Source organism: Scyliorhinus torazame, chromosome 15, assembly GCF_047496885.1.
Source record: "Scyliorhinus torazame isolate Kashiwa2021f chromosome 15, sScyTor2.1, whole genome shotgun sequence".
In the NCBI taxonomy this organism is placed as follows: domain Eukaryota; kingdom Metazoa; phylum Chordata; class Chondrichthyes; order Carcharhiniformes; family Scyliorhinidae; genus Scyliorhinus; species Scyliorhinus torazame.
This window is the reverse complement of record NC_092721.1, coordinates 120384699-120406828: the sequence shown is the minus strand read 5'-3', so window position 1 is coordinate 120406828 and position 22130 is coordinate 120384699. Positions and strand designations below refer to the sequence as shown.

The following is a 22130-nucleotide window of genomic DNA, read 5'->3' as shown; positions in this document are numbered from 1 at the left end:
TATTGAGAATGGTAAGAATTTTTTTCATACAGCTTATAAACAAAAACACAGTCGTAACGTTATATTTCAATACAGTCATACATCGCAGGATTCAAAGATATTGATTAACATTGGGCATGTTTTGTCGCGGTGGTGGCAACTTGCCATTGGCTGGCATCAGGATCTTCCAGTCATGCTGGTGTCAATGGGGATTCCCATTGTCTTCACCCTCTTGTCGCCGAGGAACCCACGGCCGGGAGTTGCTGTCGGTGGGACCGGAAGGTCCCGCCAGCGGGAATGGCCAGAAAATCCCACCCTCTTGAATTTATTCTCATGCTTTATGTGATCCAAACTTGTTTACTAGCTTGCAACATGGGCTGAATTGTCAGGATGACTGAGAATTGGCGTGCAGTACGTGCATGCCGACTTTTAGAAGCCCACTGCCGTATGATGCTCAATTGAGCTCTGATTGGCAGTGGGCAGCACTTCCATCTGCCCTTGGAATGAGGTCCCGCCTTGGACCTCTGATTGGCCAACAGCCTCCAACCCATCTGGGCATAGGGCTGCAGTGGCCAGAAGAGCTCCTGCAGCGCTCTGCTTGGAACTAAGTCCCAGGACCATATTTAAGGTAAGTCCAAGGGGTTCTGCGGGTGGGAGGGATGAGGATGAACTGTGGGTCGTGAGTGGGGTAATTGCAGCATTGGTGAAGAATGTTGGAAAGGGGAATGGAGGGCTGGAGTTCTCGGGTCCTGGAGGCACGGCGCCCCAAATCTGAAGGGCCCTTCCTGCCCGAGATGCAGAATTGTTTATTTTTTGGTCATCCATGTGGCATTATGTAGAATGTCTAAAATGTAAAGTGTTAATGTAATATCATAATTGGCCACTAGATGGAGCTAGATACAGAACTATATAAAGCACTGATTCTCAGACTTGTGGGAGAGGTCTGGAGAGAGTGCAGAGGAGAGGGCTAGAGAGTGCAGAGTACAGTTATAGATAGAGTGTAGAGACTAGTGGTAGTCGAGTGCAGAGTGTAGATTACAAGATTGTTGCTTGCTATGGGAGTCTGTGGTCGAGCTTTAATAAGTAATGTAATAAATATTAGCTTTGGTATTGAACTCAGCTTCTATGGTCTTTGTGAACACTACAACATCCATCCTGATAATAAGAATCACAAAGAACCCCACAATCCACCCTGCTTTGGCCCGGGCCTGCAAGCCTAAACATTGAGGCTAGGTGGGAAAAAGCCCTGAAGTGACTGGCTTTAATAGGGGAAAGGGTTTGTTTCCTGTCTAGGGAACTGACCGCCCCACCTTGAAATTGTGCCTGGGTTGGGACGGGAATCCCATCCATGCGATTTTACATTGCCCCTGCCTCAGAATTTGCCTGGGGGGGAACCTAAAATTGTGCCTTATGAGTTTAATAATCTTTATTAGTGTCACAAGTAGGCTTACATTAATACTGTAATGAAGTTACTGTGAGATTGCATGCGTCCTGTCTCTTAATTCCCAAACAGAAATTTCAACCACTTCCGCGGAGTGCCAACATCATGACCCTCACCCCCCCAAGAGAAAATTCAACCCAAGTGTGAAGTGATTTGCAAGTATGTCCTACATTGCAAGATACAGTGAAAACCTGGACACTGTAAACAGCTTGTACCTAGAAATTCATAAAAGTAAATTGAAATTACAATACGCAAACGGGGCATTTGACCCAATCAGTTTTTGTTGGTATTTACCTCCCACATCAGCAAACTGTTCCAGTCACATTTCTTCATTCTCTTCCTTTCTACCTCTTTTCTTCCATTCAACTTTCCAACTAATCCTGAATATTGATGATTTAGCCACCAGTTCTGCAAGTGAATCCAAAGCTTTTAGCAACATCATCCCATATATTCATAATTTTAAACAATTCCATTGTATTTTCCTAAATCTGAGCTGTTATAACAAGACAACTCAAGTTTTCATGTCTTTATTTGTATTTATATTTCTTCCTACCAGGCTCGTATTTTGCTCTCACCATTTGAGATCGTCTAAACCCCTTGGGGGTGTCACACACTCACATACATCATTTATTCTCAGTGTCTCTCAGCATACAAATTATGCTCTCCATCTTTTGTGATTTCTTCACAGTCAAACAGGGAAATCTTATTTTCCAATCAACCTGATTTGCATAAATAAATTAACTCCAATTAACATAATTCATTAATATGTTAGATTACAAACAGTTACACTGATATTTGTGTATAAAATTAAATGAATTTACCTCAGAATTTCAAAATTGCTGTTGCTTCTTTTCAAAATGACACTGCAATCAACCAACACGCTGTCAGTTGTCATCTGATTATAAGTGCACAAGAAAACATCAAAGCCATTGCTTCCGAAGAACAAGGTATTTGTCCTATCATGGACCCTGCAAATCTCTTAAAGAAAGTTATTTCTTGCTCTCAGGAACTCCCCGAATAACGTTCTCCAACCTTATAAACTACATTACTTCTTCATGCCAGCATTTTCAACAGTACGCTTCCGTCGTTACATAATCTGCTGAAGAGTATCTATTTATACATATCCTCATAATCTTTAATCTCATTTTAAACCAGATATCCATCCACTTATTTAAAAGATTTAATTAACACAGTACGAGTTGCTTTTGCTCTTGTACTTGTTTCATGTGGGTTACTGCTCTGTAGGAAAATATTTCCCTTCTCATTTTCCTTGAGATTTGTGTAAGGGTCCTTCCTGTTCTTTACTTTAATTCCTCTTTCTTTTATTTTGCCATTATTATTTTTGATCCATGGATGATTAATGAATGTGTATCTTTAAGTCAAGCAGAATTAATGGGCATGTATTTTTAAGGTAAGCAGCAGAATTCTATAGTTAAGGAGAGAATACCACTTCCTGTTGGTTTGAACAGGAGACTCCAGACTTGTCAGCACCAGAGGAAGAAATGGACTGGGACTGGCTGGTGGCCAATGAATGGGCCCAAAAGGTTGCACTCTGCCTGGTAATGTGTAGTGATTGGATCCTATTCTAGTGGAATGCTTTTCAGAGTCCCAAGGAGTTTCAGTTTGATCTCCTGGCAGCTTAGAGAGAATATCCTGCTCTTTTCTTTCTGTGTTTCTCTCCAGAAAGCCTCTGGCTGCTGTATTTCTGAACCTGAAGAGTACCGAAATGAATCTATCTATAGGAATACCAGTACAGGCTGGAAACAAAGACCAGAACTTGCTAATCTCTCCCTAAAGTCTATGACTGCTATACTTCTGAATTTGTGGAGAACCTGCAGAGAAGACCATTACAGGCTGCGGACAGAGACTTTAACTTGCAAGCTTGCTGTGAAGGACAGCGTGTTAAAAATCACCATCTGAAAGAAAGACTCTTTTCTCTTTTGCTTATTACTTTTACCCTTTTCCACCCCTCTGTGTTTGTCTTTCGTGTGGGTGTACAAAGAGGAGGGAGAGTTAAAGTGAGGAGTTAAGAATTAGTTAATAGTTAATAGGATTAGTTAAAAATAGAATTTGCTGCATATTTCATTATAATTCTTGTTATAAATAAATAGTAATTGTGTTTAAATGTACAAACCTGGTGACAGTAATTATTGGACAGCCAAGGGCCAAAGACTTTGGGTATTTTTATAAGAATTATTCATCAATTCACTTGTGTTGTGACTCTGGAATAAGCGGGGCTGGAATTGACCACGCACTTACCCAAGGTGTTGTAACATTAGTCAATGTTTTGTTGCTTATGCTCTCCTGGCTTCAGTTCACAATGCGAATAGCTGTTTACAACTATAATATGCATATGCCTCAGTATTTTAAGTGCTCAATTATGTCTCCTCTCCATCTTCTGCTCTTCTCCAAAACTTGTGTATTGCAAGTCTGAATGCTATGTCTAAAGTTACCCATCCTTCTCTTCAACAGTGCAGTAGGTGTCAGGACGGAGAGAGTTGGGGCCTGTATGTTCACAAATTGTTGAATGTGGCAATGCAGATTGAGGAAATAGTTCAAAAGGCAGATGGAATCCTCAGCTTTATAAACAGAGAAATGGAGTACAAAGGCAAGGAAAGAATGTTGAATCTTTATAAAACACAAGCTTGGCTTCAATTGGAGTATCCGGTCTCAAATCTGGACCACATTTCAGAAAGGATGTGAAGGCTTTAGAGAGGGTGCAGAAAATATTTACAAACATGGTTCAGTTATGTGGATATATTGGAGACATTGTAATTATTATCCTTTGTGAAGAGAAGGTTGAGAGGAGGTTTGCTAGATGTTGTTATGATACCTGTGAAGACCAACAAACTGAAAGAAACAAATTATACCAAATGATGCGAATGAGAAGGGTAGAGGGAATCCTGAAGGGGGAGGGCAAACAGGCAGAGGTCATTGTACATATTGGTACTAACGACATAGGCAGGAAGGGGCATGAGGTCCTGCAGCAGGAGTTCAGGGAGCTAGGCAGAAAGTTAAAAGACAGGACCTCGAGGGTTGTAATCTCAGGATTACTCCCTGTGCCACGTGCCAGTGAGGCTAGAAATAGGAAGATAGAGCAGATAAACACGTGGCTAAACAGCTGGTGTAGGAGGGAGGGTTTCCGTTATCTAGACCACTGGGAGCTCTTCCGGGGCAGGTGTGACCTGTATAAGATGGACGGGTTGCATCTAAACCGGAGAGGCATAAATATCCTGGCCGCGAGGTTTGCTAGTGTCACACGGGAGGGTTTAAACTAGTATGGCAGGGGGGTGGGCACGGGAGCAATAGGTCAGAAGGTGAGAGCATTGAGGGAGAACTAGGGAATAGGGACAGTGTGGCTCTGAGGCAGAGCAGACGGGGAGAAGTTGCTGAACACAGCGGGTCTGGTGGCCTGAAGTGCATATGTTTTAATGCAAGGAGCATTACGGGTAAGGCAGATGAACTTAGAGCTTGGATTACTACTTGGAACTATGATGTTGTTGCCATTACAGAGACCTGGTTGAGGGAAGGGCAGGATTGGCAGCTAAACATTCCAGGATTTAGATGTTTCAGGCGGGATAGAGGGGGATGTAAAAGGGGAGGCGGAGTTGCGCTACTTGTTCGGGAGAATATCACAGCTATACTGCGAGAGGACACCTCAGAGGGCAGTGAGGCTATATGGGTAGAGATCAGGAATAAGAAGGGTGCAGTCACAATGTTGGGGGTATACTACAGGCCTCCCAACAGCCAGCGGGAGATAGAGGAGCAGCTAGGTAGACAGATTTTGGAAAAGAGTAAAAACAACAGGGTTGTGGTGATGGGAGACTTCAACTTCCGAAATATTGACTGGGACTCACTTCGTGCCAGGGGCTTAGACGGGGCGGAGTTTGTAAGGCGCATCCACGAGGGCTTCTTAAAACAATATGTAAACAGTCCAACTAGGGAAGGGGCGGTACTGGACCTGGTATTGGGGAATGAGCCCGGCCAGGTGGTAGATGTTTCAGTAGGGGAGCATTTCGGTAACAGTGACCACAATTCAGTAAGTTTTAAAGTACTGGTGGACAAGGATAAGAGTGGTCCGAGGATGAATGTGCTAAATTGGGGGAAGGCTAATTCTAACAATATTAGGTGGGAACTGAAGAACATAGATTGGGGGCGGATGTTTGAGGGAAAATCAACATCTGACATGTGGGAGGCTTTCAAGTGTCAGTTGAAAGGAATACAGGACCGGCATGTTCCTGTGAGGAAGAAAGATAAATACGGCAATTTTCGGGAACCTTGGATGACGAGTGATATTGTAGGCCTCGTCAAAAAGAAAAAGGAAGCATTTGTCAGGGCTAAAAGGCTGGGAACAGACGAAGCCTGTGTGGCATATAAGGAAAATAGGAAGGAACTTAAGCAAGGAGTCAGCAGGGCTAGAAGGGGTCACGAAAAGTCATTGGCAAATAGGGTTAAGGAAAATCCCAAGGCTTTTTACACGTACATAAAAAGCAAGAGGGTAGCCAGGGAAAGGGTTGGCCCACTGAAGGATAGGCAAGGGAATCTATGTGTGGAGCCAGAGGAAATGGGCGAGGTACTAAATGAATACTTTGCATCAGTATTCACCAAAGAGAAGGAATTGGTAGATGTTGAGTCTGGAGAAGGGGGTGTAGATAGCCTGGGTCACATTGTGATCCAAAAAGATGAGGTGTTGGGTGTCTTAAAAAATCTTAAGGTAGACAAGTCCCCAGGGCCTGATGGGATCTACCCCAGAATACTGAAGGAGGCTGGAGAGGAAATTGCTGAGGCCTTGACAGAAATCTTTGGATCCTCGCTGTCTTCAGGGGATGTCCCGGAGGACTGGAGAATACCCAATGTTGTTCCTCTGTTTAAGAAGGGTAGCAAGGATAATCCCGGGAACTACAGGCCGGTGAGCCTTACTTCAGTGGTAGGGAAATTACTGGAGAGAATTCTTCGAGACAGGATCTACTCCCATTTGGAAGCAAATGGACGTATTAGTGAGAGGCAGCACGGTTTTGTGAAGGGGAGGTCGTGTCTCACTAACTTGATAGAGTTTTTCGAGGAGGTCACTAAGATGCAGGTAGGGCAGTAGATGTTGTCTATATGGACTTCAGTAAGGCCTTTGACAAGGTCCCTCATGGTAGACTAGTACAAAAGGTGAAGTCACACGGGATCAAGGGTGAACTGGCAAGGTGGATACAGAACTGGCTAGGCCATAGAAGGCAGAGGGTAGCAATGAAGGGATGCTTTTCTAATTGGAGGGCTGTGACCAGTGGTGTTCCACAGGGATCAGTGCTGGGACCTTTGCTCTTTGTAGTATATATAAATGATTTGGAGGAAAATGTAACTGGTCTGATTAGTAAGTTTGCAGACGACACAAAGGTTGGTGGAATTGCGGATAGCGATGAGGACTGTCTGAGGATACAGAAGGATTTAGATTGTCTGGAGACTTGGGCGGAGAGATGGCAGATGGAGTTTAATCCGGACAAATGTGAGGTAATGCATTTTGGAAGGTCTAATGCAGGTAGGGAATATACAGTGAATGGTAGAACCCTCAAGAGTATTGAAAGTCAAAGAGATCTAGGAGTACAGGTCCACAGGTCATTGAAAGGGGCAACACAGGTGGAGAAGGTAGTCAAGAAGGCATACGGCATGCTTGCCTTCATTGGCCGGGGCATTGAGTATAAGAATTGGCAAGTCATGTTGCAGCTGTATAGAACCTTCGTTCGGCCACACTTGGAGTATAGTGTTCAATTCTGGTCGCCACACTACCAGAAGGATGTGGAGGCTTTAGAGAGGGTGAAGAAGAGATTTACCAGAATGTTGCCTGGTATGGAGGGCATAAGCTATGAGGAGCGATTGAATAAACTCGGTTTGTTCTCACTGGAACGAAGGAGGTTGAGGGGAGACTTGATAGAGGTCTACAAAATTATGAGGGGCATAGACAGAGTGGATAGTCAGAGGCTTTTCCCCAGGGTAGAGGGGTCAATTACTAGGGGGCATAGGTTTAAGGTGAGAGGGGCAAGGTTTAGAGTAGATGTACGAGGCAAGTTTTTACGCAGAGGGTAGTGGGTACCTGGAACTCGCTACCGGAGGAGGTAGTGGAAGCAGGGACGATAGGGACATTTAAGGGGCATCTTGACAAATATATGAATAGGATGGGAATAGAAGGATACGGACCCAGGAAGTGTAGAAGATTGTAGTTTAGTCGGGCAGTATGGTCGGCGCGGGATTGGAGGGCCGAAGGGCCTGTTCCTGTGCTGTACATTTCTTTGTTCTTTGTTCTTTGTACAAAGTTTCACTTTTTATAACTTTAAAAATCAACATAAATTAAACTGGAATTAACAGACAAATTGCGGTCGATATAAAATATCAGTTAAATTTTTAATACCAATTGCAACAAAGAAAAATCTCATGGATTTATTGGGCAACCACTCAGCAAATGTGACATTAATTCCAGTCCTTCAAAGCTCTGAAAACTCTCGAATAGAATTCCAGCTTCTGTTAGCCATCAATTCCCATCAGACAGCAGTTTTACTCCACCTGCATTCCACCGGTCCAATTTTCCAAAGGCATACTTTCCATGATCTCTCTCAACTCTGTCCCTGGATGCAGTCTTCATAGGCCTAAATGTTGCATCCATTGGGTGTAAACACACAGCGGGCCTGGAAGCAGGCACAAAATGTATTTCTGGTGGCGGTCAGACCCAGGCTGGCCAATTAATGGTCATTCAGTAGGAAGCACGCTCTGTGAAAGGCTGTGCATACCCAGGGAAGGTAGGAAAAGGGCCAGCTCTGAGGAAAGGGAGGGTACGGGTTGGCTTTTCCAACATGCTGCCTCAGGGCGACGGAACTGCTGACCCGTGAAAAATAAATACCGATGCTCAAACAATGCCACGAGTGTCTAGGCAGTGCAATCATACATAGACCTTAGTTCCCAGACAAACTTGTTAATTTTGTTTGAGCTCTGATATTTCATCCCGCCCTAGATCGAGGTTGCAGTTAAAACATAAAAGCCGCCTGACCAATCAGCCCAGCCGCCCGATGTAGTGGCAGACGGGCAATGTAAAGTCCAGTCAATTGGTGCTTACTTTAGTTAAATTGGCTTTCATGTTTGTCAGCAGGTGGGCTCATGACTCCCGTACGCGCCCACTGACCAAAATATAATTCAAGGGCACAATGACATTCGGACGCACACCCGATGTCTTCTCACATGATTTTCTGCGCTCTGGATCAGGAGCACATCTGAACTTTATATGTAAATTTCTGACCATAATCTTCTTTTCCCAGCTCCACCAAATTCCTTCTTTTGCTCTTCTTCAGAAGACCTTGGCACATGGAGTCTGTTTCTATCCTCACCCGAGGTCATGCGATGGCATCTTTTTGGTTAGCATGGACTATTAGAGAAGCTGGGATGTTTCTATTGATGGCCCATTGGGTTGCGCAAGGGCAATACACTGTGGATGTGCTGCAGACCGTGCCTCATGTTGATCGTTGCCGTTATTGTTGCTGCCACCTGACACCAGTTGATTTGCTTTGTTTTGCTTCCCTCGGGGAAACTAAACACACCCGCACAAAGCAAATCAAAATGAAACTCAACTGTGCTCTTCCCTACAATGGTATCAATCTTCAACAATATTTCAGATCAATGAGCATAATTTACTCGATCTCCATATCTATTCGAAGAAACTCTTGGAGATTGAACCAAAACAAACATGGCTGCTTTCTCCTTGGCCAATACCTGATACTCCATCACAAGATGAGCAAAACAGTGAGGGGTCGAGAGAGAGTGGATAGAAATAAATTGTTCCAAGTGAAAGAAGTGTCAGGCACCAGAGGTCACAGATTTTACTTATTTGCGATAGAACCAAAAACTTACATGAGGAAAAATTGTTTTGCACAGTGTCTTATTCCGATTTGGAATGCACTGCCTGAAAAGGTGGTGGAAGCAACTTCAATCATGGCTTTTAAAAATAAATTGCGTAAACACCTCAGGGAAAATTATTTGCAGGGTTAAGGGAAGAGGCCCAGACTGTGCAACCAGATAAATTGTTCTTGCAGAGAGCCAACACAGACTTAATGGGATGAATATTTGTTCTCGAGTCGGGAGTATCGAATCAAGAAAATTATCAGACAGGGCAGCACGGTGGTGCAGTGGGTTAGCCCTGCTGCCTCACGGCGCTGAGGTTCCAGGTCACTGTCCATGTGGAGTTTGCACATTCTCCCCGTGTTTGCGTGGGTTTTGCCCCCACAATCCAAAAAGATGTACAGGCTAGGTGGATTGGCCATGCTAAATTGCTCCTTAATTGGAAAAGGTGAATTGGGAAGTCTAAATTTATTTAAAAAAAAGAAAGTTATCAGATCTGCAACCCAACTCAGGAGAAAGTACCACAAAACTATAGATTTTCATTCCTGAGGTTTCTGGGAATGCGGGAGGAGGGGAGTGGGAGGTTGTGGAGGGGTGGGGGGGAAGCTAACAGGACTGGGACTCAACTGTCCCTGGAAACAGTTCAGAAGCAGCTGCAGGGACTGCAGTATGTTATGGTGGGCTAGTAAAAGGCCTGTCTGGGGCTTTGTCCCTATTGTGTTAAAAGCAATGAAACAATAAATAGTTCTCATCCCTCACACCCCTTTATCCCCCCGCCATATACTCTCCACATTTATTCCATCTTAGTCTATCTCAGGCCACACCCAACCCATAGCACCTCCGACACTCCTTACCAAATTATGCTCCTCCCCACCCACTCTCATGGCGCCTCATATCCTGCATAGCAAGCCCTATATCACCCACTTATCCCCATGGGCCTTTATAGCACCTAATCCAACTTAGTGCCAGTTTATGCAAACCCATGCTCCCCACTTATCCCCAAGGCCTGTTACAGCCCTGATGCTTATTTAGTTCTAGCTCATGCCAACCCATGTCCCCCCACCCACCATGTTTTCCTTTTACACCCTCCATGCCAACATATCAAGCGTCACAATGGGAATGCCTGAGGAGCCATGGTGAGATTAAATAAAATAAAGTTCTAAGTATCTATTGCAGACATTTGTTAAGATATTTATAAATAGGTCTCAATGATTACATTTAAATCTATTCAAGTACTTAATCTATGACAAAACAAATATTTCCTTGAAGTAGTTAATCCCTTCTGAAAGCAAATATTTTCTTCATGTATGTACTCCTGCGAGATCATGACTTCCGAGTTTCAACCTCCCTCGATGGTGGAGTAATGTGAAAAACGGCGTGGGAGCCCGGGAACCTCATTCTCTTACATTAGTGTGTCATTAATGAGCACTCACTCTGTGGCATCCCCCCCTCACTGAATAGTCAGAGGGCGCTGGCTTGCCATTTAAAATGGGTTTACATAAATGTGAACCTGCCAACCTCACCTCCAAAGAGAATATTGGAGGTGAGCATTCAGGTCACCCTCACGTTCTTGGTAAGTCGCAGAGAGGGCAACGGAGAGGACGCGGGGCACCCAGTAAAGTTCAACTTCAGGCCAGGTGGTTCAGTATCGCTATCTTGGGGAGAGGGATTGCTCGCAGGCCTTACCTTCCCTTTGTGTTGGGGCGCACCTTCATTTCAATGGGTCTGGCAGCTGGCATGTGGGCAGTGCTTCCCAAATCGTCCTTTTTGTGCTTGTGCCCTTCCAGATTGGGAGCTGGAAAGTAGTTGGAAGGAGATGACTACAGAGGATCAGCACCGGGGCGACTGTGAGGATTTTGAGTGGGGTCCCACGAGAGACCAGACTGTAAGGGCCGAGTGAGAAACTCAGGAAAGGTGTGCTTTCCAGCTCAGGAGGCCTGAAAACCCTCTCAATGGGAGAATATAATAATATAATAATCTTTATTGTCACAAGTAGGCTTACATTAACACTGCAATGAAGTTACTGTGAAAAGCCCCTAGTCACCATATTCCGGCGCCTGTTCGGGTAGACAGAGGGAGAATTTAGAATGTTCAAATTACCTAACAGCACGTCTTTCGGGACTTGTGGGAGGGAACCGGAGCACCCGGAGGAAACCCACGCAGACCCCATGGGGAGAACGTGCAGACTCCGCATAGACAGTGACCCAAGCCGGGAATCGAACCTGGGACCCTGGAACTATGAAGCAACAGTGCTAACCACTGTACTACTGTGCTACCGAAGGCAACTGATGTGAGATTTGAACCCCACTCTCAAGCAGCAGTGTGAGGATAAAGGGGATACGCTGCATGGAAGGCGAAGCTCGCAAGCTATGAATGTTTGACTGTCAGGGATTTGTGTCAGAACAGAAGGCTGTTACAGAAAAATGGATCATTTAATTTGCAGTTCTTTTGTGTATTTTAGTTTAATAACATCAAAATACAGAAAACAGTATAACAAAGACACCAAACACATGGCAGCCCAGAACACACTTCCAACCTCCCTACCCCTCTCCCCTGCCGCCCCCCCCGACCTACATCAGCGGAAAGGCACACCAGCCCAACCCACCAGAATAGACCACTCCAACACGGAGCACGGTGGAGGAGAGAAAGAATAGTCCACACCTCTCAAGAGGGGCATAATTCAGCCCGGAATAACCCCGGCACATTATAAACCATAGCAAGTACAGATGATTTCAAAAGACAAGGAATAACGGCACCAGCTGCCGAGGCAGCGCCCCCCCCCCCCCCCGGCCGCAGAGGCTCGCATCGGTGGAACGGTGCTCAGTACGTGTGCGGAAAAGTATGCGATGAAAGTAGTGCATGTATATCGGTGTAAGAGTGTGCATGCATAAAGAGTATATGTGTGAATGACTGCTTGTGCGTGCGTGGTTGTCAGAGTATGTGTGCGTGAAAACGAGCAGCCCAACTCACTGGAAAAGGTCTCGCTGACACGGGAAAACGGAAGAAAGAGATGGCATATCCCCACCCTCACCAGCATCTGTAGCGTGCACCGAAAGAAAACACAAAAAACGGACAGAAACAGAGCGAAGACATCAGCTCAGATAGTAGACAAAAAAACAGCACCAATACAATAACAATCATATGAGCAAACATCAAGCAACAATATGCAACAGCTGGGTGAATAAGGGTGCTATCTAAAGTGTCAGGATGACCTGCTAATTTCAGTCTTCATACAAATCAAATGTGCCTCCTCTGCCACAAGAGTCAGTCAGTTGCCTGATCAGCGACCTGTCCTTTCCTCGATAAGTCAATTGTGCCAATTAAGTTAGTTTAGCAATACATAAGTGTGCCACTGATTGTGCCGCTGGGCTGCGCAGGGGATGGAGTGCCTTATTGACACTTCCAACCACATTTTAGTTTGATGTTTGAAGGTTCATTTGTAATTTGCCTTTTTTAAGGCAGTATCGCTTTAAGATGCTGCCCCTTTTAATTTGGCCCTCAGTTCATTGAGTTTAGATTATTTGGTTTCATCAAAATAATTGGAGCCAAAATCTTAACTATTTGGAAGTCTTGGCCCCAAATTATGCACTCCACTGCTCATACTAACGTCAACATTAGAGAGATCACAATATTGTAGACCCAATGCAAGACGTTATGGTGAAGTCTCTCATCACTCCCACGTTCAAGGTCATGATGGGGGGACGGGGGGGGGGGGGGGGGGGGGGGGGGGGGGCGGGGGGGGGGGGGGGGTGGTATTGTTGACGTTCCCCATGAGGTAAAAATGCTGGTCCAATGCATGCATTCAACTTCCCTATCGACTAACACTTGGGTTGGGGGGGGAGAGAGTAGTCCGGCGTTAGGTACCACTAAGGCTCGCTAGGATCAACGCGCTTCAACCCAGGTGGAGTCGAGAGGAACAACGGTGGGAAAGTGGTTATTGTGTTAAAGGAGAGGTAATGAGGTGCAGTGGAGAGGTGCTCACTGAGGACGGAGCACACGGGTGGATGTCCCAGAAGCCTGGAGGGCTGAGGGTCAGTGCACTATCAAGAATACTCAGCGCTCACTTTGATGCTCTCTTCCTTTCAGTTTATGATTCTGGACAACCATGGAGCCAGTTGAGTTGGCTATTCTTTAATTGCTATCAACCAGTAGCAGTGACATTGATGTACCGCTGCCCTTGGCCAGGGCCAGCGACCTGCATATGAGGGGGAGGCTGGGCCCATTGCTCTTCCGGAAGCAGAAACATAGATGGCGGACCCTCATTGGAGACACTAAAGCCAAAGGGTCTTCCAATGTCGAACATCCTACCTCCAGATGTCAGAGTTGCTGTGCTGAAGAAGACTCAGTCTATCCCGGGGGACGATGGATTATCTTTGCCAGGTGATAAAAGAGTTGGCACCACATTGATTGGGATGTCACCCTTTAGCTAAGGCCCTGAAAGTCACAGCTGCTCTGGACTTCCATGTCAATGGCTCACAGGTAATCTGTGTGCCATCTCCAAGTCAGTCATGCATAAGTGCATAGAGGATGTCACAGATGGGCTATTCGCGAGGGCCCTCATGTACATCAACTTGGACTGGGGCCAGTCAAGCCTGGACACCAGGGCCATGGGTTTTGCCCACTTATGAGGCATGCTCTAGGTGCAGGGCATCATCGACTGCATCCATGTGGTCCTGCGGTCTCCATGGTGGCATGGGCTGCCACTCATGAGCTGCAAGGGATGCCATTCCCTCAATGACCAGATCACCTGTGACCACACGCTATGTATCATGCAAGTGTGTGCCCATTTCTTGGGGAGCATCCATTATAATCACATCTTGCAGCGCTCGCAGATCCCAACTGTCTTTGAACGAGCAAAAGGGTGGAGTATGGCTCCTCGGGGATCAAGGGTACCCACTCAGGAGGTGGATAGTAGAAGCATATAAAATAGGAGCAGGTCCATTCATTATGAGGTGGAGGGCAACGACAGTCAAGAAGCAAAGGAAGAGAGGGTGGAAGGACCTCAAGCGATGGCCAAAGCGCGCAAGGGGTGAAGGGCTCAGGATGACCTTAGAGCATCTTGGTTTGGGAAGGACCAGGACTAGGGGTATAACATCAACTCACTAATGCGGTACATGTAGGAGGTCCTCGTGATGGTTCCTACATTCATGTGCAGGGCGCTAAAGCCATTGGCCGCATGCTGTAGGAGAATGAAAATGACTTGCATTGAGGACAGAGGAATGCTCCTCTCATCCTCAGTGATATATCTGACTCCTGCAAGTCAGAGAGGTGAAGGTGTCTTCCAATGAATGCCAATCCAAGGTGGGCAAACTCTCAACTATTTGTCAGCCATTGGCATCTTCATCAATTGACTCTGTCTACACCTTGGGAAAGAGGGCAGCAGAATCAAAGACCCCTCCCACCTGGGTTATTCTCTCTATCAATCTTCTACTATCAGGTAGGAGATGCAAAAGTCTGAGAACACGCACCAACAGGCTCAAAAACAGCTTCTTCCCCGCTGTTACCAGACTCCTGAATGACCCTCTTATGGACTGAACTGACTCCACACATCTTCTCTACTGAGTAGTACTACACTCCGTATGCTTCATCCGATGTCTGTGTCAATGTATTTATATTGTGTATTTATCGTATGTTCTATGTTTTTCATGTATGGAACGATCTGTCTGGACTGTACGCAGTACAATACTTTTCACTGCACCTCGGTGCACACGACAATAAATCAAATCCAATCCAATCCAACTAGGTGCCTAGATTTCCTTACTCTTCCTCACCCTCCTACTACATTTAGGTGTTTCCCTAGGATCCACAGCTGAGGTTGAGGCTGCGTGCTGACTTCCACACCCTGCTGCCTGAGATGACATTGGCGGACAACCCATGGGAAGCCTGGATCTTGAGGTTCTGTGTCTACATTCGGGCCCCACGGGTGTTGCAGTGCTGCCCTCCTCGGTGCATGAGGCTGGAGGTGTATTGATCACAGGGAGGGGGGTGTCAGATGGGCTGGACATCCCCAGAGGATCCTGGGTGGAAAGGCCCACGGTGCGCTCTTACCGACCATGATCCCTGAAAGTGCCTGGGGGCCCTCCATGGGATAGAGGGGCAGCTGGAGTAAGATTCAGAAGCCCCATCATCCTCTGGCACTGACACTCATGGTTTCCCACTAGTGCCTGCACCATGCAGTTGAAGCCCTGTACCATGGAGCTCATAACATGCCCTGTTGAAGCCCTGCACTATGGAGCTCATACCGTGGGCAGCACGGTAGCATTGTGGACAGCACAATTGCTTCACAGCTCCAGGGTCTCAGGTTTGATTCTGGCTTGGGTCACTGTCTGTGCGGAATCTGCACATCCTCCCCATGTGTGCGTGGGTTTCCTCCGGGTGCTCCGGTTTCCTCCCACAGTCCAAAGATGTGCGGGTTAGGTGGATTGGCCATGATAAATTGCCCTTAGTGTCCAAAATTGCCCTTAGTGTTGGGTGGGGTTACTGGGTTATGGGGATAGGGTGAAGGTGTTGACCTTGGGTAGGGTGCTCTTTCCAAGAGCCGGTGCAGACTCGATGGGCCGAACGGCCTCCTTCTGCACTGTAAATTCTATGATAATCTATGATAACAACAGCCATGGAGGTCATGAGCAGGACCATGGAGGGGAAACCCCTCCATGAAGTGCACATCCTGCGTCATGATCTCCACAGCTTACAGCACCCTTGCAGTGTTGGCCTCATTGCGTAGGAGTGGTTGCACCACCTCCTCGGACATTATATGATAGGACCCCTCCAGCCGGTCTTGCAATCTGAGGTGGGATGCTGTCATCCCTTCCTGATTCTTGCGACTCTGCTTTGCAGTTTCTTCAGCTCTAGGACGACTAGACCAAAGTGCATGCCATCCAACTGAGGCTAACCGAGTCCTTCTGGCAGTCCTCTGAGTGCCGGATCCCTGGGTGGGATTCTCCGGTTGACAATGCAAAAAATCAGGGGCGAAATTCTCCTACCCGCCCCGCCACATTTCTGCCCCGACCGGCCGGCGGGAGTCTCCGTAACACCGGCCGGTCAATGGGGTTTCCCATTGTGGGGCAGCCCCAAGCCGTCGGGAAACCCCCGGGCGCCGGCAAAACGGAGACTCCCGCCGGCGGAGAATGACGCCCCAGGTTCAGCGATCGGCCAGAGAATCCACATTTCCAACGAAATTGGGTGCGGCACTGCTTTTGCGATGCTCCGCCTCCTCCAAAGCAGAGTACACTAGGAGTACATCGCACGCCGTATCGACGGTCTCAGGACGTTGCCTCAGGCACCCCCCGCCCCCCCCCGATGCTCCACCACCAACCAGCCGAGTTCCCGACGGCGTGGGTCTCTCATGGAAACATCGGGAACGCGGCGTGGTGGCTGCGGATTCAGTCCAGCCATCGCCACAGTCAGGTGAGGGCCAATCCGCGGGCACGGGAGACTTTGGCAGGGGTAGGGGCACTGTTGGTGGGTGGACCGGAGCTCGCGAGCTTGCCAAATTGGAGCACTATTTTGCAAGCCGGGTCCACGCTCGGCCGGCACCATGTTGCACAGACCGCCGCCGTGCGCATGCGTGGCCACGGACTTGGTAATTCTCCGCGCCATATCAGCAGCTAGAGCCGGGAGCTCTACGCTGCCTTCCTGCTAGCCCCCAGCCAAATGGAGGATCAATGGCTGTTTTGCGACAAATTTTCGGTCGGAAAAGGCCACCGTTCCCATGCCGGCTTCAGGACATAGCCTCCAGCCCTCTGGCTCTGCCTGTTATGGATCACCAGGTGTGAGGTGCTCACCAGTAAGTGCCCCAGAGGCCCTTAATCCCACCAAGGTGTGAGTATCTGCGCTGATGGAGGATGTGAGTGACAGCTGTGATGCCTCCTTGATGCCTATCTCCAAATTGACTCTCTTGGAGCTGCTCGCGTCTGTCCAGAGGGCACAAAAATGTTGGAGGCTGGTCGTCTGATTGATCTGCAAGGGAAATGAGATGGCAATAGCGCATCCCGGGGGCAGACTGATGGGAGAAAATTAACTCATGTGTGGCTTGAACAATGACTGTGTGCCTAGAGGGTCTCACGTTTGTCTGCAGCCCTCACTTCATCCTTTGCCCAGGTGCGGTTTTGCTCCTTGCCGGCCAACTCAAGGGCTCTTTCCTCAAAGTCCGTGAGGCATCTGAGCTTCAGCATGACTCTGGCCGGCTGTCCCTGCTTATGCCAGCTATGCTTATTTTTATCCTGCAATGAGACAAATGTTGAGAGTGTCGCCGGGAGTCCTGCCAGTTCAGATGGTGACGAAGTCTCGCCTGCGTGGGACTTGAGAGGGAGCGGAGATGTCAGGTGCAGATGGCTACTGGGGGAATATAAGAACTGATTAAGTGGGAGAGTGCCGCATGATTGGTATTGGGAACCAGTGAAGTGGTTAGATGAGAGATGACATTGGATGTGTGAAGGGAGTGTGAAGGGGTGCAGCGGGAGACGTGAGGAGAAAGACCTATCTTGGCCACATGAAGGTCATTCATCTTCTTGCAACATTTTTGCCCTGTCCTCTTCTGTAGTGAGCTGGTACTCACTATGTCTGCCACTGTCTCCCAGGCGGGAATGGTGACCTTGGTGGAAGGACATCTGCAGGAATTCAGGTATAGGACATCCTGTCTCTACTTCATACCACCCAGGGGTTTGGTCAGGGCTTCCTCTGAGAATCTTGGAGCTTGCTCCCCGGCAGCACAACCCCCCCCCCCCCCCACCTTCCCCGAATGGATCAGGAGCAAGTGCTGGGGAGACATTTGCATGGAGCTCCCCATTGATTTCAGAGATGAAGTTGTCCTGGGTGAGTGATGTGGGTTGAAATTTTTTTTAACTGGCTGAATATCCCACGTGATTTCTCGCTGCTGCTGCTGGCAGGATTTTCTCTGCTATGTCACCGGAACTGACACTTTGAAAAAGTATGGTTAGATTCCACCGAATGAGTTGTAATTTGGAATTCACAGGAACTAAAATTGCTTCTATCTGAAGGAAACTACAATTTCACATGTGCAGCTTCCTCTGTGAACCACGGGTGTGCTGCGCTAAACCTGCGCCACCCTCCCCTCCCATTCCTCACATCACCTGCCAATTATTATTGTTAATTATGTTTTGATATTTGGTGCCCATATTGTGTGCAATCTTTAATAATCTTTACTAGTGTCACAAGTAGGCTTACATCAACACTGCAATGAAGTTACTGTGAAAATCCCCTCGTCGCCACATTCCGGCGCTTGTTTGGGTACACAAGAGGGAGAATTCAGAATGTCCAAATTACCTAATAGCACATCTTTTGGGACTTGTGGGAGGAAACTGGAGCACCTGAAGCAACCCCACGCAGACACGGGGAGAACGTGCAGACTCCGCACAGACAGTGACCCAAGCCGGGAATCAAACCCTGGTGCTGTGAAGCAACAGTGCTAACCACTGTCGCCCATATTTTAAAAGTAAACTCATTAAAGAGCTAAACAAGGTCAGAATAACCTATCTGAACAAATAATCAAATGCTATGTTGAAGTATTCTACTTATTAGCTTTGTTGCTCAACATGGATTTACACGAGTTTAATTTCCTGAATGTGCGCTGCAACTACTTGGCTTTACCCACCAGCGACACCTAGCGGGAAAACTTTAGCAGGTTCCACGTGAAGTTTCTTTGGTTAAAAATAATGGTTAATGAATTGTGGGGAGCACACCCTTGGTATTCAGGTATGTGTTTCTGGTAGGAAAAACAATGCACCGAGAACGCACGTGGTGAAAGTTGGACTTTGTGAATCTCTGGGAATTCTTTGATTAGGGAAATGCAGCAGTTGAAGTTATCCATTGACATTTGATATACAGACAAAGATTATCAGAAAGGCTAAGACTCATGCAGTTGATTGCAAATTTTGTTCAGTAATGGAAAACAAATAGTTATGATACATGGGGAAAAAGGTGAGAGGAAGAACAGAAATGAGTGGAATTCTGCAACAGTTTTTGCTGCTTCGCCTGCTGTTCATACAATTTATCAATGATATAAATTAAGATGTTCCTTGTAATCTTATGAAATACTAATGGGTTTCCTGTGGTGTTGTTCACGGTGAATCAGATGTGATAAAAGACATGGTGAGGAGTAATTTACAAAGATTGACTGGACAGTGGGTGGGGATTCTGTCTGTCCACTTGATGCAGCTGGCAGGAGGATAATGTCAATTTTCTAACAGGTAAGGTGCCAGTGCCAACTGCACTCCCTGTGAACAACTTGGCAATTGAGAGGGTGAGAAATTCAGCTGATACTTATCTTTAGCCAACAGCACCTTAAGAGGGAGATGTGCTTTTGGATGCGGGTATCTGAAAAGGTATTTCCATAATATCCCGCAGCCTGACTTGATACAAAGGCCCCTGGATCATCTAATGCAGAAATAGAGGTTACAGCAGGAAAAAGCAAAGATTCCTGCTGCTCCTGGTCCCCAGAAAGTGCTGAAAAGAAATTCTTAAAAGACAATAATCTTCTGCACCCAACCTTTCCAACTTTTTACAAGTCAGGTTTCCCTAAGACCTTGGAAAACTCAACAGCATGTGCTAAAAATAAAAAGATTACTGAAACAGAGTCATGCATCCTTAAAAAGATTTCAGTGGCCAACCATCGAGGGCGGATTGGTCACCTATCTTCATGCCCTTAGGTTTAGGTGGAAATTCTTAATGAAGCCAAACGTAACAGGAGCTCCCCAACAGGATTGCTTCTTGTACCATGCCTGGCTATCCACCTACTTCATTTGCTGGCCTGCTTTAACTGGCTTCTGCGGGCTCACTTCTGCTCTGCTTGCAATTATCACAGATATTTGAAGTCACTCCTTGGCCAGACAAAGGAATAAGACTCATGGACATATGTCAATATGCCCGTCATAAATTAATATTCTCTTTTCTGGAGCAATCAACCTGCATTCCAATAAGCTGGTTAAGCTTGGAAAACAATAGAGACCCAAGAGGAAAAGTTATGAAGCATTTCTGCTGGGTAATAGCTTGGATTAGAATAACTTCAGCAAAAATATGCACTATATCTGACTCTGGATAAATATGGAAATCACAAATATTTAAAAAACTGTGTATATTTATATTGTTGGTGTCTTTTTGAGCATATCATGCCTTCAGTTTATTTTTTAAAACATAATGAATGAAATGAGTGACACTGAAGCAAAGCAATGATTTAAATGTAATTCATCTGTAGTAAAGAAAACAAAAAAATTGATTTATTTAGGCTTAAATTATCTGCCATTCCTATGAATAGGGCTTTAAATAAGACCCCAAAACAAGTTTGTCAGAGTAAAGGGTTTGTAATAAAATTTAATGTGCTACAAAACTTTTAATCTAGCAGATGTTGGAAAATTAAAGTGCAGTTATATTAACATGTGCAATAAAACAAATTGACAGATGTCATATTGCATTTGAATATTTAAACAAATGTTGAAATATCAAGCACCACCAGGATAGAGCACTAAGTATTAGACACGCGGATAATTAATGTACTAAAAGAACGCCTCGCAACTTGGTTTTGAGATCTATTTAACAGCATTCTGATAATATGGCACACAACATGTAATTCAGGTCTACAGTACATAGGAAACTAATGTCTTAAAAGTAGTCTTAAAATTCTGACACCAAGATAATGTGAAAACGGTTGCCATACTCTGGATAAAAGATGAAATAACAGACATAAAAATAGATTGAAACTGTTCAAAATGTAGCCAGACAGAAACTGAAACAGTGCTAATGGTAATTGTTTCCTTATTCTGTGCTCATCATTTGCTGTGTAGCATTGCTATTTGTTTGATTCCAGTGTAGTGGTGATGAGCCCATGAAATAAAACAGTAAATTTAATAACAGGCAGACAGCACCATGGAATTAATCCTTCCCAGTTTAAAAAACTGGGACAGAGCAAATTTTTATTGAATCCGCCTGCAGCGCTCAAATTATAATGTGCTTTCAGTAGATTACAGGTCAGTCACACCAATCTGGAAGATATTATTTTCATTCCTTTGCTCTTATTCTCTACATTCTGGCAGCACTATTGATGAAGACCTCAGGAAAAAATACCAAAGCCCAAGACACTCTGATGGCCTTTCCTCTATGTAATTATACTTACTCTTGATAACGCCACCGACATGCCTTATTGGTACTGGCACTGGCTGGTTTCCCCTTCAGAGAGATGGATTGTTTCTGGGGGCCTGATGGTCTTCAAATTATCTGAGCAGAGTAAAAGAAAGCAGAGTGAATTTTATTTTAACTCATTTTATTTCTAAATTTATTCCTTGGTAGCTGGAAGGTGATGACTGCCCTGGCAGTCACAACAGTTGTTATCTGTGAACTTGATTATGTTTTAGGCCCAGTTTCTCATTTTGAGAAAGACACAGTTAATGAGAAGAGAAATGAAAAGTGCATTGAGTCAAAGTGTGTTTGTGGCAATTTGTGACACATTCATGCCAGTCAGTACTTTATTTATTCCTCCTTCTGCAGTGATGTTTCTTTGAGGGCAAGAAAAAAAGGAGTAGATAAGCAAATTCACGAGAAGACTGTTAGTGCCGTCGTAATGAAATTATCTGTATCTGTCCTTCCATTGTTGGCAGTAATTGGAGCAATGTTCTTCCATAGAACAAAATGCTCGCAAAGCCCATCTGAACAAAACATCTTGCCCCATTATTTCACAGCACATTTTTCATTGGCACTGCTCGTTTTATTTTCCATGTGTGTTTATTAGCAGGATCTTTTCTGCTTCAGCAAATAATAGGCTGTTAAATAACCTGTTTGAGCTTTGAAAGAAAATGTATGATAGCATGAAGATGATTGGCCGATGCTAATTAAG

General features: G+C 45.8%; 1 long non-coding RNA gene across 1 annotated transcript in view; it reads right to left on the bottom strand.

The window, feature by feature from the left end:
- Positions 1–21480, bottom strand: part of LOC140391429 (uncharacterized) — a 33045-nt gene extending 11565 nt beyond the window's left edge. The window contains exons 1-2 of the long non-coding RNA XR_011935062.1: positions 21414–21480; positions 1715–1828 (exon numbers count right to left, since the gene is read on the bottom strand). This is a non-coding gene — a long non-coding RNA (uncharacterized lncRNA). The remainder of the gene's footprint in view (positions 1–1714; positions 1829–21413) is intronic.
- Positions 21481–22130: the final 650 nt, after the last annotated feature.